Source organism: Dasypus novemcinctus, chromosome X (assembly GCF_030445035.2).
Source record: "Dasypus novemcinctus isolate mDasNov1 chromosome X, mDasNov1.1.hap2, whole genome shotgun sequence".
Lineage (NCBI taxonomy): Eukaryota > Metazoa > Chordata > Mammalia > Cingulata > Dasypodidae > Dasypus > Dasypus novemcinctus.
This window is the reverse complement of record NC_080704.1, coordinates 16,261,022-16,274,148: the sequence shown is the minus strand read 5'-3', so window position 1 is coordinate 16,274,148 and position 13,127 is coordinate 16,261,022. Positions and strand designations below refer to the sequence as shown.

Sequence of the window (13,127 nt, the reverse complement as noted above, 5' to 3'; positions counted from 1 at the left end):
AAAATTTTTGCCTGTCTGGTGGAATGCAAAGACATTTCATTATAGTTTTCCTTTATATTCCCCTGATATGTCATGAAATCAACCATGTTTTTATAAATTTAGTGATCATTGAAGTTTGTTCTTTTTGCATCATTTGACCATTTTTCCTTGGGTTGCTTGTCTCTTTTGTATGGATTTTTATAATTTCTTTATGTATTTTGGATGTGAATTCTTTTTTGGTTTTATAAGATGCAAATATGTCTTCCCAGTCTCTGTCTTGTGTTTTCAATTTCTTCATGGCATATTTTGATGACCAGAAGTACTTTATTTTTTAATGTAGTCACATTTACCAATTTTTTTGTTTCATTAATAGCTTACACCTTTAAATCCAGTTTATAAAATTCTTTCCTAACTCAAATTTATAAAGACATACTCCTTTATTTTTCTTCTAAGCTGTTAAAAGTCTGCTTTCCTCATTTAAGTTTTTAAACTACCTAACACTGGGAGGCAGGGCAAGATGGTGTCTGAATGAGTGCACCTTATAGTCTCTCCTGCAAAGAAGCGGCTGGGCAGCGTTGGAAATTCTTCAGGACCAGGCTGTTTCAGGGTTTTGCAGGGCAGGAGGTGTCTGGACATCGATTTGGTGGGATGGTGACAGAGAAGATTCATGTAAAAGGTAGAATTGAGGCTCTCTTTCACAGAGATAGGGGCTGCATGCAGGACGCTCCCCTCTGGGGCGGGTGGCACGGCGGCAGCGATTCCTGGAGGCTCTGCTGTGCTGGGGAATTCATAAGCCCTGAGCAGGCTTTTCAGGGGCTTGCAGGGCAGGAGGTGTTTGGAAACCGATTTGGTGAGACAGAAAGGGAGGTGTTTTTTGCGAGATGTGGAATTTTGGGTTTCTGACACAGAGATCAATGCTTCCCGCTAGAGCCCCGCCCCCTAGGGCTGGCTGCCAATCTGCGGTGGTCCTTAAATTGGTTGCAATATAGAGGCATCACCAGCAGGCTGCTTGGGGGCTTGCAGGGCGGGAGGTGTCTAGAAGCCGATTAGGTGAAACAGAGATGGTGGAGTTTTTTGCCAGGTGTGGAATTTTGAGTTCTGACACCGAGATCAGTGCTTCTGGCTAGAGACCCGCCCCCTAGAGCTGGCTGCCAATCTGTGGCGGTCCTTAAATTGGTTGCAATATAGAGGCGCCCCCAGCAGGCTGTTTCAGGAGCTTACAGGGCAGGAGATGTCCTGAAGTCGACTTGGTGAGACAGGAACAGAAGATACTCTTGTGAGAAGGGGAATTTTGGGTTTCTGACACAGAGGTCAGAGTTTGCGGATGTGACGCCCCCACCCCCATAGGGCTGGCACCCAGCTGCGGGGATCCCTGAAGGCTGTGTTCCACTGTGATGCTCCCAGGCTCCCTGTTAACTGGATTTGGGGTTGCCAGGTCTGTGTCCCCTAAACCCTGGTGGCCCACAACCCAGAGACTCACACCTCTTGAGTCTGCAATATCACAGACTTCCCATCCCTGAATCTACCATGCCTTGAGGTTCATCTGAGGTCCTTGATTATCCTAGCCCTCAGCATTTGCGTTTATTTATTCTTTCCTTTTTCTCTTTTCTCTTTTTTTTTATTGTCTTGGTTGCTAATATTGCATTATCTCCTAGACTTTTCTCCCATTGTATCCAAGGTTTTTTTCATTTATTTAGGGGTTGTGTTTTTTCCTCTTTCTTCTTTTCTTTTTCTTGCTTGTTTCCCTCCCTTTTCTTTGCTCACCCCCCCTTTTTTTCATCTCTTTTTTTTCTTTTCCCTCTTTTTCTTCTTATTTTATTTTATCTTAATTATACAATAGATGCTGCAGGGAACACCTCAAATTTGCTGGGTTTCCTCATCCTCCATTTCCTTGTGTCTGTGTGAATTGATTTTGGCCACCTACACTATCCCCTTTCCCCCACATCTTGATATCCTCCATCATCTACTATCTCCCCTATATTCCACTTCCCTTTCTTTGGTCCCCAAATTGTCTAACTTTTAATTGCTAATACCTTTGTTTTGTTTTCTGTCTTTTATCCACTCTTGAACTATTGTCTTTCTTTTCTCTTTCCCTCTCTCATGAAAACACTGGCTCTTTAATTCATACTATAGTCCTCCCATATGCAGTCAACTACCTCATTATAGGTACTCTACTTACTGCTATAACACTACACAACTTACATGAACCTAATATCCATCCTCCCAGATCTCATATTGTTGCTCTGTTAACATTTATTACCAATACTACTTTACACATTTTCCTTTTTTACACAATTGCCTTTCCCTGGCCCTAATATTTTCCTTCAAAGTGAACTCAGTCAGCAACAAGAAATTAGAATAAGAAGAACAAAGTAACAAAGAGAAGATATAACACTTATGCAAGAACAACAGCTAATTAATCCCAAAGACTAGACAAAGAAGCTAAGGAACTGATTAAAACCATCAAGATAAAATGATGACCAGACAGCGACAAAAAACTACAAACCAAACCAGTAATCAGGAAAACATGGCTGAATCCAATGAACAAACTAAAAACCAGGAAGGGGAGCAGAACTTCAGACAAGTAATTAAAGATCTCAGAACATATATCAGAGACAAACTTAATGAAGTAAAGGAAGAGTTTAACAATATGAAGAAAACACTTGGAGAGGAAATTGCAGACATACGCAAAAAGATAACAGACATGATGGGAATGAACACCACAGTTCAAGAAATCAAAAATATACCCGCAGCAAATAGCAGCAGATTAGATGAGGCAGAGGAGAGAATTAGCGATGTGGAAGACAGTACATCGGAAATCAAACAGATAGTAGAATTGATAGAAAAAAAAGATAGAAAAAATCCAGCTAGGACTTAGGGATATGAAGGAAAATGCAAAACACACAAACATACATATTATAGGCATCCCAGAAGGAGAAGAGAAGGGAAAGGGGTCAGAAGGGGTGTTGCAGGAAATAATGGCTGAAAACTTCCCAAATCTACTGATAGAGACAGATGTACATATCCAAGAAGCACAACGCATCCCAAACATCATAAACTCCAACAGGCCCACCCCAAGACATATACTTGTCAAATCATCCAATGCTCAAGACAAAGAGAAAATTCTAAAAGCAGCAAGAGAAAAGAAAACCATCATATACAAGGGAGGCTCCATAAGATTAAGTGCTGATGTCACATCTGAAACCATGGAGGCAAGAAGGCAGTGGTATGATATACTCAAGGTACTAAAAGAAAAAAATTTCCAACCAGGAATACTCTACCCAGCTAAACTAGCATTCAAAAATGATGGAGAGTTCAAAATATTCACAGATAAACAGAAATTGAAAGAGTATGCCACCAAGAAACCTCCCCTTCAAGAAATACTAAAGGGAGTTCTGCAGGAAGAAAGGAAAAAACAGGACAGGCAGAGTTGGAGGAGAGTGTAAGAGCAACAAAAAAGACAAAAAGAGAAGAAAAAAACCCAAAATATGACAAACACAAGTCCAATCAAAATATGGCTAACATAAATAATTCCTTGAAAGTAATAGCACTGAATGTCAATGGATTAAACTCACCTATCAAAAGATCCAGACTGGGACATTGGATAAGGAAATATGACCCATCTATATGTTGTCTACAAGAGACACATCTTAGACCCAGAGATTCATGGAGGCTGAAAGTGAATGGTTGGAAAAAAGTCTTACAAGCAAACAATAACCAAAAAAAGGCAGGAGTAGCTATATTAATATCAGACAAAATAGACTTTAAATGCAAAACAATTGTGAGTGACAAAGAAGGATACTACATATTAGGGAAAGAGACAATCTCTCAAGAAGAACGAACAATCATAAATATTTATGCTCCTAACAAGGGTGCCTCAAAGTACGTGAGGCAAACACTGGAAAAACTAAGTGAAAGAATAGATGCATCTACAATTATAGTGGGAGATTTTAATACACCACTATCAACTCTGGACAGTACATCTCAAAAGAGAATCACCAAAGAAACAAAATATTTGAACAATATATTAGAGGAGCTGGATCTAATAGACATATACAGATCATTACACCTGAATACAGCAGGATATACATTCTTCTCAAGTGCACATGGATCATTCTCCAAGACAGATCATATGCTAGGCCACAAAGAAAGGCTTAATGAATTCAAAAAGATTGAAATCATACAAAATAATATCTCCGACCACAGTGGAGTGAAGCTGGAAATCTGCAAGGGTCAGAGGCCCAGATTTCACACCAAGATATGGAAATTAAACAGCACACTCTTAGAAAAACAGTGGGCCAAAGAGGAAATCTCAAAAGAAATCAATAACTACCTTGAAACTAATGATAATGATAACACAAAATACCAAAACTTATGGGATGCAGCAAAAGCAGTACTGAGAGGGAAATTTATAGCCATAAATTCATACATCAAAAAAGAAGAAAGAGCAAAAATTGAAGAAATAACTGCATATTTGGAGGAATTAGTAAAAAAACAACAAAGTAATCCCACAGGAAGAAGAAAGAAAGAGATAACAAAGATAAGAGCAGAACTAAATGAAATAGAAAATAAGAAAGCACTTGAAAAGATAAACAAGACCAAGAGCTGGTTTTTTGAGAAGATCAATAAAATTGGCAAACCCTTAGTGAGACTAACAAAGAAAAAAAGAGAGAAGATGCAAATACACAAAATAATAAATGAGAAAGGCGATATCACCACTGACCCCACAGAAATAAAGACTATCATAAGAGGATACTTTGAAAAACTATATTCCAACAAAAATGACAATTCAGAGGAAATGGACAAATTCCTAGAAACACATAAGCAGCCTATATTGATGAAAGAAGAAATTGATGATCTCAACAAACCAATTACATGTAAAGAGATAGAAACAGTCATTAAAAATCTCCCAACTAAGAAGAGCCCAGGGCCAGACAGCTTCACAGGTGAATTCTACAAAACATTCCGGAAAGAACTAACACCAATCCTGCTGAAACTCTTCCAAAAAATTGAAACAGAAGGAACATTGCCTAACTCATCTTATGATGCCAACATTACCCTAGTACCAAAGCCAAACAAAGACACCACAAGAAAGGAAAATTACAGACCAATTTCTCTAATGAACCTAGACGCAGAAATACTTAACAAAATACTTGCTAATTGTATTCAACAACACACTAAATGAATTATATACCACAACCAAGTGGGATTCATTCCAGGTATGCAAGGATGGTTCAACATAAGAAAATCAATCAATGTAATACACCATATAAACAGATTGAAGGAAAAAAATCACATGATTATATCTATAGATGCAGAAAAAGCATTTGACAAAATACAGGTCACTTTCTTGATAAAAACACTCCAAAAGATCGGAATACAAGGAAATTTTTTGAACATGATAAAGAGTATATATGAAAAACCTACAGCCAACCTTGTTTACAATGGTGAAATCCTAAAACCTTTCCCTCTAAGATCAGGAACAAGGCAAGGATGCCCACTCTCTCCCCTTCTATTTAACATTGTCTTAGAAGTACTTGCTCGAGCACTGAGGCAAGAACCAGATATAAAAGGCATTCAAATTGGAAAGGAAGAAGTCAAAATTTCATTATTTGCAGATGACATGATCCTATACATAGAAAACCCTGAGAGGTCTACAACAAAGCTTCTAGAACTTCTAAATGAATTCAGTAAAGTCACAGGTTATAAGATGAATTCACTAAAATCAGTACCATTTCTGTACACTGATGATAAGCAATCTGAGGAGGAAATCAAGAAACAAATACCATTTACAATAGTAAATAAAAAAATCAAATATTTAGGAATAAATTTAACTAAAGATGTAAAAAACTTATACACAGAGAACTACACAAGACTGTTCAAGGAAATCAAAGAATACCTTAATAAATGGAAGAATATTCCCTGTTCATGGATAGGAAGACTAAATATTATTAAGATGTCTATCCTACCAAAACTGATCTACACATTCAATGCAATCCCAATAAAAATCAACACAGCCTTCTTTAAGGAACTAGAAAAACTAACTATGAAATTTATTTGGGAAGGAAAGAGGCCCTGAATAGCCAAAGACATATTGAAAAAGAAAAACGAAATTGGAGGAATCACACTACCTGACTTCAAAACATACTACAAAGCTACAGCAGTGAAAACAGCATAGTTTTCACACAGACCAATGGAATCGAATTGAAAGTTCTGATATAGGACCTCATATATATAGCCATATAATATTCAATAAAGCCACCAAACCCTCTCAACTGGGAGAGAATGGCCTATTCAACAAATGGTGCCTGGAGAACTGGATATCCATATGTAGAAGAATGAAAGAGGATTACCATCTCACACCTTATAGAAAGATCAACTCAAGATGGATCAAAGACCTAAATATAAGAGCCAAGACCATAAAGACTTTGGAAAGCAGTGTAGGGAAACATCTACAAGACCTTGTAATAGGAAATGGCTTCATGAATATCACACCAAAAGCACGAGCAGCAATGGAACAAATAGATAAATGGGACTTCCTCAAAATTAAAGCCTTCTGCACCTCAAAGTTGTTTTTCAAGAAAGTAAAAAGGGAGCCTACATAATGGAAGAAAATATTTGGCAACCATACATCAGATAAGAGACTTATAACTTGCATGTATAAAGAACTCTTATATCTTGAAAATAAAAAGATCAGCAACCCATTTAAAAAATGGGAAAAAGATTTACACAGACACTTCTCCAAAGAAGAAATACAATGGCTAAAAAGCACATGAAAAAATGCTCCAAATCTTTAGCTATCAGGGAAATTTAAATCAAAACTACAGTGAGATACCATCTTACTCCCATAAGATTGGCAGCTATGAAAAAAACAGAAGAATACAAATGCTGGAGAGGATGTGGAGAAATGGGAACACTCCTTCACTGCTGGTGGGAATGCAGAAGGATCCAACCATTCTGGAAGATAGTTTGGCGGTTTCTCAAAAAACTAACCATAAATAAAAAATAACCATAAATAAAATAAATAAAAAACTAACCATAGATTTGCCATATGACCCAGCAATTCCACTGCTGGGTATATACCCAGCAGAACTGAAAACGAGGACACAAACCGATATATGCACACCAATGTTCATAGCAGCATTGCTCACTATCGCCAAAAGTTGGAATCAACCCAAATGTCCATCAACAGATGAGTGGATCAATAAAATGTGGTATATACATACAATGGAATACTACTCGGCTTTAAGAACAAATAAACTACAAACACATGTGATAACATGGATGAATCTTGAGAACTTTACGTTGAGTGAAGCAACCCAGGCATTGAAGGACAAATACTACATGACCTCAATGATATGAAATAAGTAAACCAAGCTGCCTCAGAGAGCTAGAGACTGGATGATAGACTTACAGGAAATCGGGGGGTAGAGGAAGGATGTAAGCTGACATCTACATGGGTGAAATCTGTGATAAGCTGGAGGTAAGTATGTGTACAAGGAAGGGATAAAATGGGGGCATAGGGTTACCTTTGGGTGGGGCTTTGCGGGCTTGAGGGGGGCTAGGGATGGGTGGATGGGTAATATTGCCCAAGAAATTGGGGGGCGGGGGGGCAACATACGAACATACGAGATTGTCAGGTGTTGGTTGAGAGTATAATGCTGAGAAAACCTTTTCAAAATATAATTAGGAAAGTTACCTGTTTAAGATACTTAAAGGGGATAATCTGATGTAGGACAGACTCCTAGGGAATATGTGAATGCTCATTTTGCCAGAGTGGGTTATATCATTCGGTAGAGACCCATATAATGAGAGAGAAGGTATACCCACATCCTGGAGAGGACTAATGCCATCAAATACAGGGAACTGTATCTCTCAAGAGAAATGGTGGCTCCCAGGGCATTAGGGCAGTTGAGCATGTCAAGCCCTCAACACTGTTGCAAGTATCTCTGAACATGGCTCCTCAAGAAATGAAGATTGACTGTCACTGTGGGCCCCAAGGGGAGGGGCAATAGATATTGAATAGATGGAACCAACGTAACTGTGAGGGCAATAGAAGTGTTTCACAAGAGTACACAAGGATGGATATAAAACGTAATATTACACCAAAAACATATAGGGGCCAACAGACTAATAATGTAAATCATAATGTAAAACATAGGATAACTAAAAATTTAGAAAATTGTATAGCCTAAAGTATAAACCACAATGTAAACACAAATGTTACCTTGTTTGAAAGCTATTGTCTCAATATCTGTACATCAGTTTCAGTAAACATGGTATGAATATGTTAAAAGATTATTGCTGTGGAAGGGAAAACGTTTTATATTGAGTATGTGGGAGTACTGTATATTGTATATATGAATTACTGTGATCTATAACTATTGTGAAGAGAAGCTTAATAATTAGGAAAAAAGAAAAGAAAAAGATAGGATGTAGAATTTTTCCAAATTAATATGTATTCTATATCTAACCTTTAAACTCATCACTATATTCCATTTTACTATTAAGAGAACCTGGCATTATATTGGGCTTCACTTTTCAGGAAGTTTTGGATCACAGAGTGGTTCAATAATGGCAGCAGAGGAATACTGGTATGGTATGTTATTGACAGGGGACATATGGTTGACAGGAAGTTATACAGTGCATGTGTCCGGAGTGCATGGAAATGTTTGGATATATTCATAGTGGAAACAATTAAAAACAACAGCTGGGGGGGTGTGGGTTCCTGGCCGGGGGGGCTCTGTTGTGATCCCTAGGGAGCAGCAGCAGTCCCCCAGGTGCAACGGCAAGGACCAGGAAGGAATGAGGGTCCAACAGTGAGCCCCTGATACTAATGACTATGCTTGTGAGCCTATACACCTGAAATAAGAACAAGGCCTAGAGCAGCACTGTGCCTAAGAGTTCCCTCCTGACAGCCTCCGTGTTACTCAAACGTGGCCAGTCTCAAAGACAAACTCAGCATGTAAATGCACTGCCTTTCCCCCAGGTGGGACATGACACCTGGGGATGAGCCTCCCTGGTGCTGAAGGATCACTACCAAGTACCAGCTGATGACGTAACTAGAAAATGACCTTGAATAAAAGGTTCAACTTGGACCAACAGAATATCCCTGTCTACATATAATAACAGGAGTTAAAAATGCTTTTCGACCTAAATTAAGGGGGAAATGGAAAGGACAAATGAGTTTATATGGCTATGAGTCTCTAAAAAAGAGTCTGGAGGTTATCAGAAGCATTGCCCTTATGCACACTTGAGCAGAGTCTCAGAGACAGATAAAGTAGATACAACCCCAGGTATTGGTTCTTTTGAGGGCTAAAGAGACCCACAGGTTTTATGGTCATGGCAGATGGAGTTCACTGCCATGTCAGTTGGCCCTGCTTTGGAGCTGGTGTTTCTGCGTGATGGAGCTGAACTCAGATGTGATCTCTTTTCACAAGCCTTTCCTGTTACTTTACCAGAATTGTAATTGGTGCTGGGGTTTACAATATATCTAGGAGATCTGAATCTCTGGACTGATCATATGATAGCCAGGCCCTGAGCCTCAACAGACTTCAGCTCCTACACTCTGGTTTATTGGACTTACCCCACTCAGCTAACATGGAGTTGAAGAATGTCAACCACCACAACATGGAGCCAAGAGTGCCTAAAACTGAAAGCAGGAGGATTGCATCCAGTATCCATGTGGAATCTAAGCCCCCTCTTGACATGGATGTGGAATGGACACAACCAATCCAAGGTCCACAGGAAGGAGGAATACAGTAAAGGTTAGAGTGGACTTACTGATATTCTATTCATGAAATATTGTGGTTAGTAATCGAGAATATGTGGCATTGGTGTGGAAAAAGTGGCCATGGTGGCTGCTGGGTGCGGGGAGTGGGAGGAAGAGATGAGATGTGGAGGCATTTTCGGGACTTAGAGTTGTCCTGGGTGGTGCTGCAGGGACAATTACCGAACATTGTAGATCCTCCCATGGCCCACTGGATGGAACGTGGGAGAGTATGGGCTATGATGTGGACCATTGACCATGAGGTGCAGCGATGCCCAGAGATGTACTCACCAAATGCATTGGATGTGTCATGATGATGGGGTAGAGTTTAGCTGTGGGGGGAGTGGTGGGGTGGGGGCGGTGGGGGTGAATGGGGACCTCATATTTTTTAATGTAATATTTTTTTAAAATGAATTTAAAAAAATAAAATAAAATAAACAAACTACCTAACACTGATTGTGCAGATGGTCTGTGATTAGGATCCAGATTCAGTTTCCTTTCTTTATAGATTGTCAGAATTGAGAAGCCCATCCATTCTCCACAGATTTGAAATATTGTCTCTGTTTCTGTTTCTGGGATCTCTCTTCGGTTTCATTGGTCTATTTTTTCTATCCCTGCCCCAATTCTTCACCATCCTATTAATCATAAATTTGGCTTTATTTTATCATGATATCTCCCATAGCAAGTAAGTCCACACTAGTATTTTTCATGACTGTATAAACTATGTTTGGCTCTTTTCTGTTTTGAATTCTGAAAAAAAAGTCTCTTTGGATTTTCATTGGACTTGCATTGATTCTACAGATCAATTTGAAGAGAATTGGAATATTTACACTGCAGTGACTTTCTCACCATAAACATAATATATCTCACCATTTGTTTTTGTATTCTTTAATTACTTTCAATAAGTTCCTAAAATTTTCCATTTATGGGTTTTGTACAATTTTTATTAGATTCATTACTAGATATTTATGGCAAACAGACTCAAAGTGGCTGCACAATTCCTGCCTTGTTGAAAGGTTCCCCTTTTCCTGTCCCTTGAGGACAGGCCCTATGTCTTGTGTCTACCTAATAGAATATGGCAACAATGATGGGACATGCACACTTATACACACATGAGTATGTGATTACATTTCAAAAACTCATAGCACTCATCTTACTGGGGACTGTCTTCCTCAGTGGCTTTGAAGATCAAACTGCCCTATGGAGGGCACCTCCAGCCAGCAGGCAATGAGAAACTGCAGCCGTCAGTCTGGCAGCCCACAGGGAACCTTGTTACTTTGGAAGTAGATCATTCCCCAGTCAAGTCTCAGAGGAGACCACAGCCCTGGCCAGGACCTTGACTGCAGCTTTAAGTCCCTGAAACAAAGGCTCTAGCTAAGCCATTCATGGACTCTAGAACCTCAGAAACTGTGAGATGATAAATGTATGTTGCTTTATTGTTATACAGCAATTGATAACTAACACAAATAGGTGTTCCTGTTTAAAATTTGCTATTTTCAAGAATATCTTTTTAAAAACCAAACATTTCTGTCTTGCTGGGCATCCTCATGAGAGTGATTTCATCTTTAAATCCTTTGTGGCAATCCCTCATGCACTATTGTGATGCCAGGGAAGATGGGGCAACCTGGAAGTCCACCTACTTCCTTAAGACCACCCAACTTTTGGATGATTATCCAAAATGCTTCACTGTGGGCGAGCAGACAAGACAATGTGGGCTCCATGCAGATGCATGTCCTTCAGCGGGAAGCCTGTGGTGCTGAGGGGCAAGAACATGGTAATGCGCAAGGACATCTGAAAGACAACCCAGCCTTGGAGAAACTACGCCTCATATCCAGGCAGATGTGGGCTTTATACTCATCAAGGAGGACCTCGCTTAGAGCAGGGACATTATGTTGGTCAACAAGGTGCGAGCCGCCACTCTTGCTCTTGCCAATGCCCCATGCAAAGTTACTGGTCTGGGGTCTGAGAAGACCTCCTTCTTCCAGGCTTTAGGCCTCACCACTAAGAGCTCCAGGGGCACCATTGAAATCCTGAGCGACGTGCCTCTGATTAAGACTGAGCCAAAGTGGGAGCCAGCGGAGCCACGCTGATGAACTTGCTGAACAGCAGCCCCTTCTTTATGTTCATCATGCAACACCTGTTCATCATGCAACAGGTGTTTGACAATGGCAGCATCTACTGCCCAGAAGTACTTGACATCACAGAGGAAATTCTGCCCCCTGAGGGTGTCCGCAAAGTTGCCAGTGTGTATTTGCAGGTTACTCAGCTGTTGCATCAGTACAGCATTCTGTCATCAATGGGTACATGTGAGTCCTGGCTTTGCTGTGGAGACTGTTTACGCCTTCCCACTTGCTGAAAAGGGCAAGGCTTTCTGGGCTGATCCAACTGCATATATGTAGCTGTTGCCCTAGGCCAAGGCTGAAGCAAAGGAAGAGTTGGACAAGGATATAGGGATATGGGATTTGCTCTCTTTGTTTAGTCACCAAAAAAGGCAGCCAACTCGGTCAGCTTTATTTGTTAAACAAGAAAACAAAGGCTCACTTCTCTTTTTAAAAGAAGTCTACTTTCTAACTACTTGTTACAATTGTATAGAAGCTCAGTTGACTTTTGTATATTGATCTTAATCCAACAAAATGGTTAAACTTTCCAAAAAAATCCCAATCATTATAATGTAGGTTCTTTGGGTTTTTATGTAGACAAATAAATCATTAGCTAACAATGGTTTCCTTCCGTCTTTTATACCATTTATTTCTTCTCATTTTCTTATTCTGCTGGCTAAGCCCACATCCACAATGTTGAAAAAGTGGTGTGAACAGTTCTCACCATGTCTCCTTATTTCAAAGGGAATCCTTTAAAAGTTCACCATTGGCTCTTTGCTTACTACAGGTTTAAAAAATATATATTTAAATATATTATACATATTTTAAATATTAAATAAGTTTAAGAAGTTCTTTTCATTCCTAGCTTGCTAAGAGTTTTATTCTCAAGTACAGATGTTGAATTTTATCAAATGGTTTTGGCATTGATGGAAAAGTACTTTTTATGATTACTGATATAATTGGACTCATTTCTTCCATCTTATTTTGTGCTTTCTACTTGTGTTAGTCACTCTGTATCTCTTTTATGTATATTCTATTTAATTTTTTTTTACTTCTTTTGGAATGACTCAGATTGTTCCTCTTGATTTTTCCCTCTAGTAGTTTGGAGGTTATGTACTCTATTTCTATTCTTTCAATAGCTAGTCTAGAAAAACAGGCATATTAACCTAAGAAAAATCTACTCCCAAATAATGCAAAGATATCTGAATTGTTTCGCCTCTCATTATCTTCCACTGACTAATAGGCTGTTGTTACCCAAAAATTTTGTTCTATTGTAAATT

At 39.2% G+C, this 13,127-nt stretch overlaps 1 pseudogene; it reads left to right on the top strand.

Moving 5' to 3' along the window:
• The first annotated feature begins 11,337 nt into the window (after nucleotides 1-11,337).
• Nucleotides 11,338-12,147, top strand: LOC101426787 (large ribosomal subunit protein uL10 pseudogene; annotated as a pseudogene).
• Nucleotides 12,148-13,127: the final 980 nt, after the last annotated feature.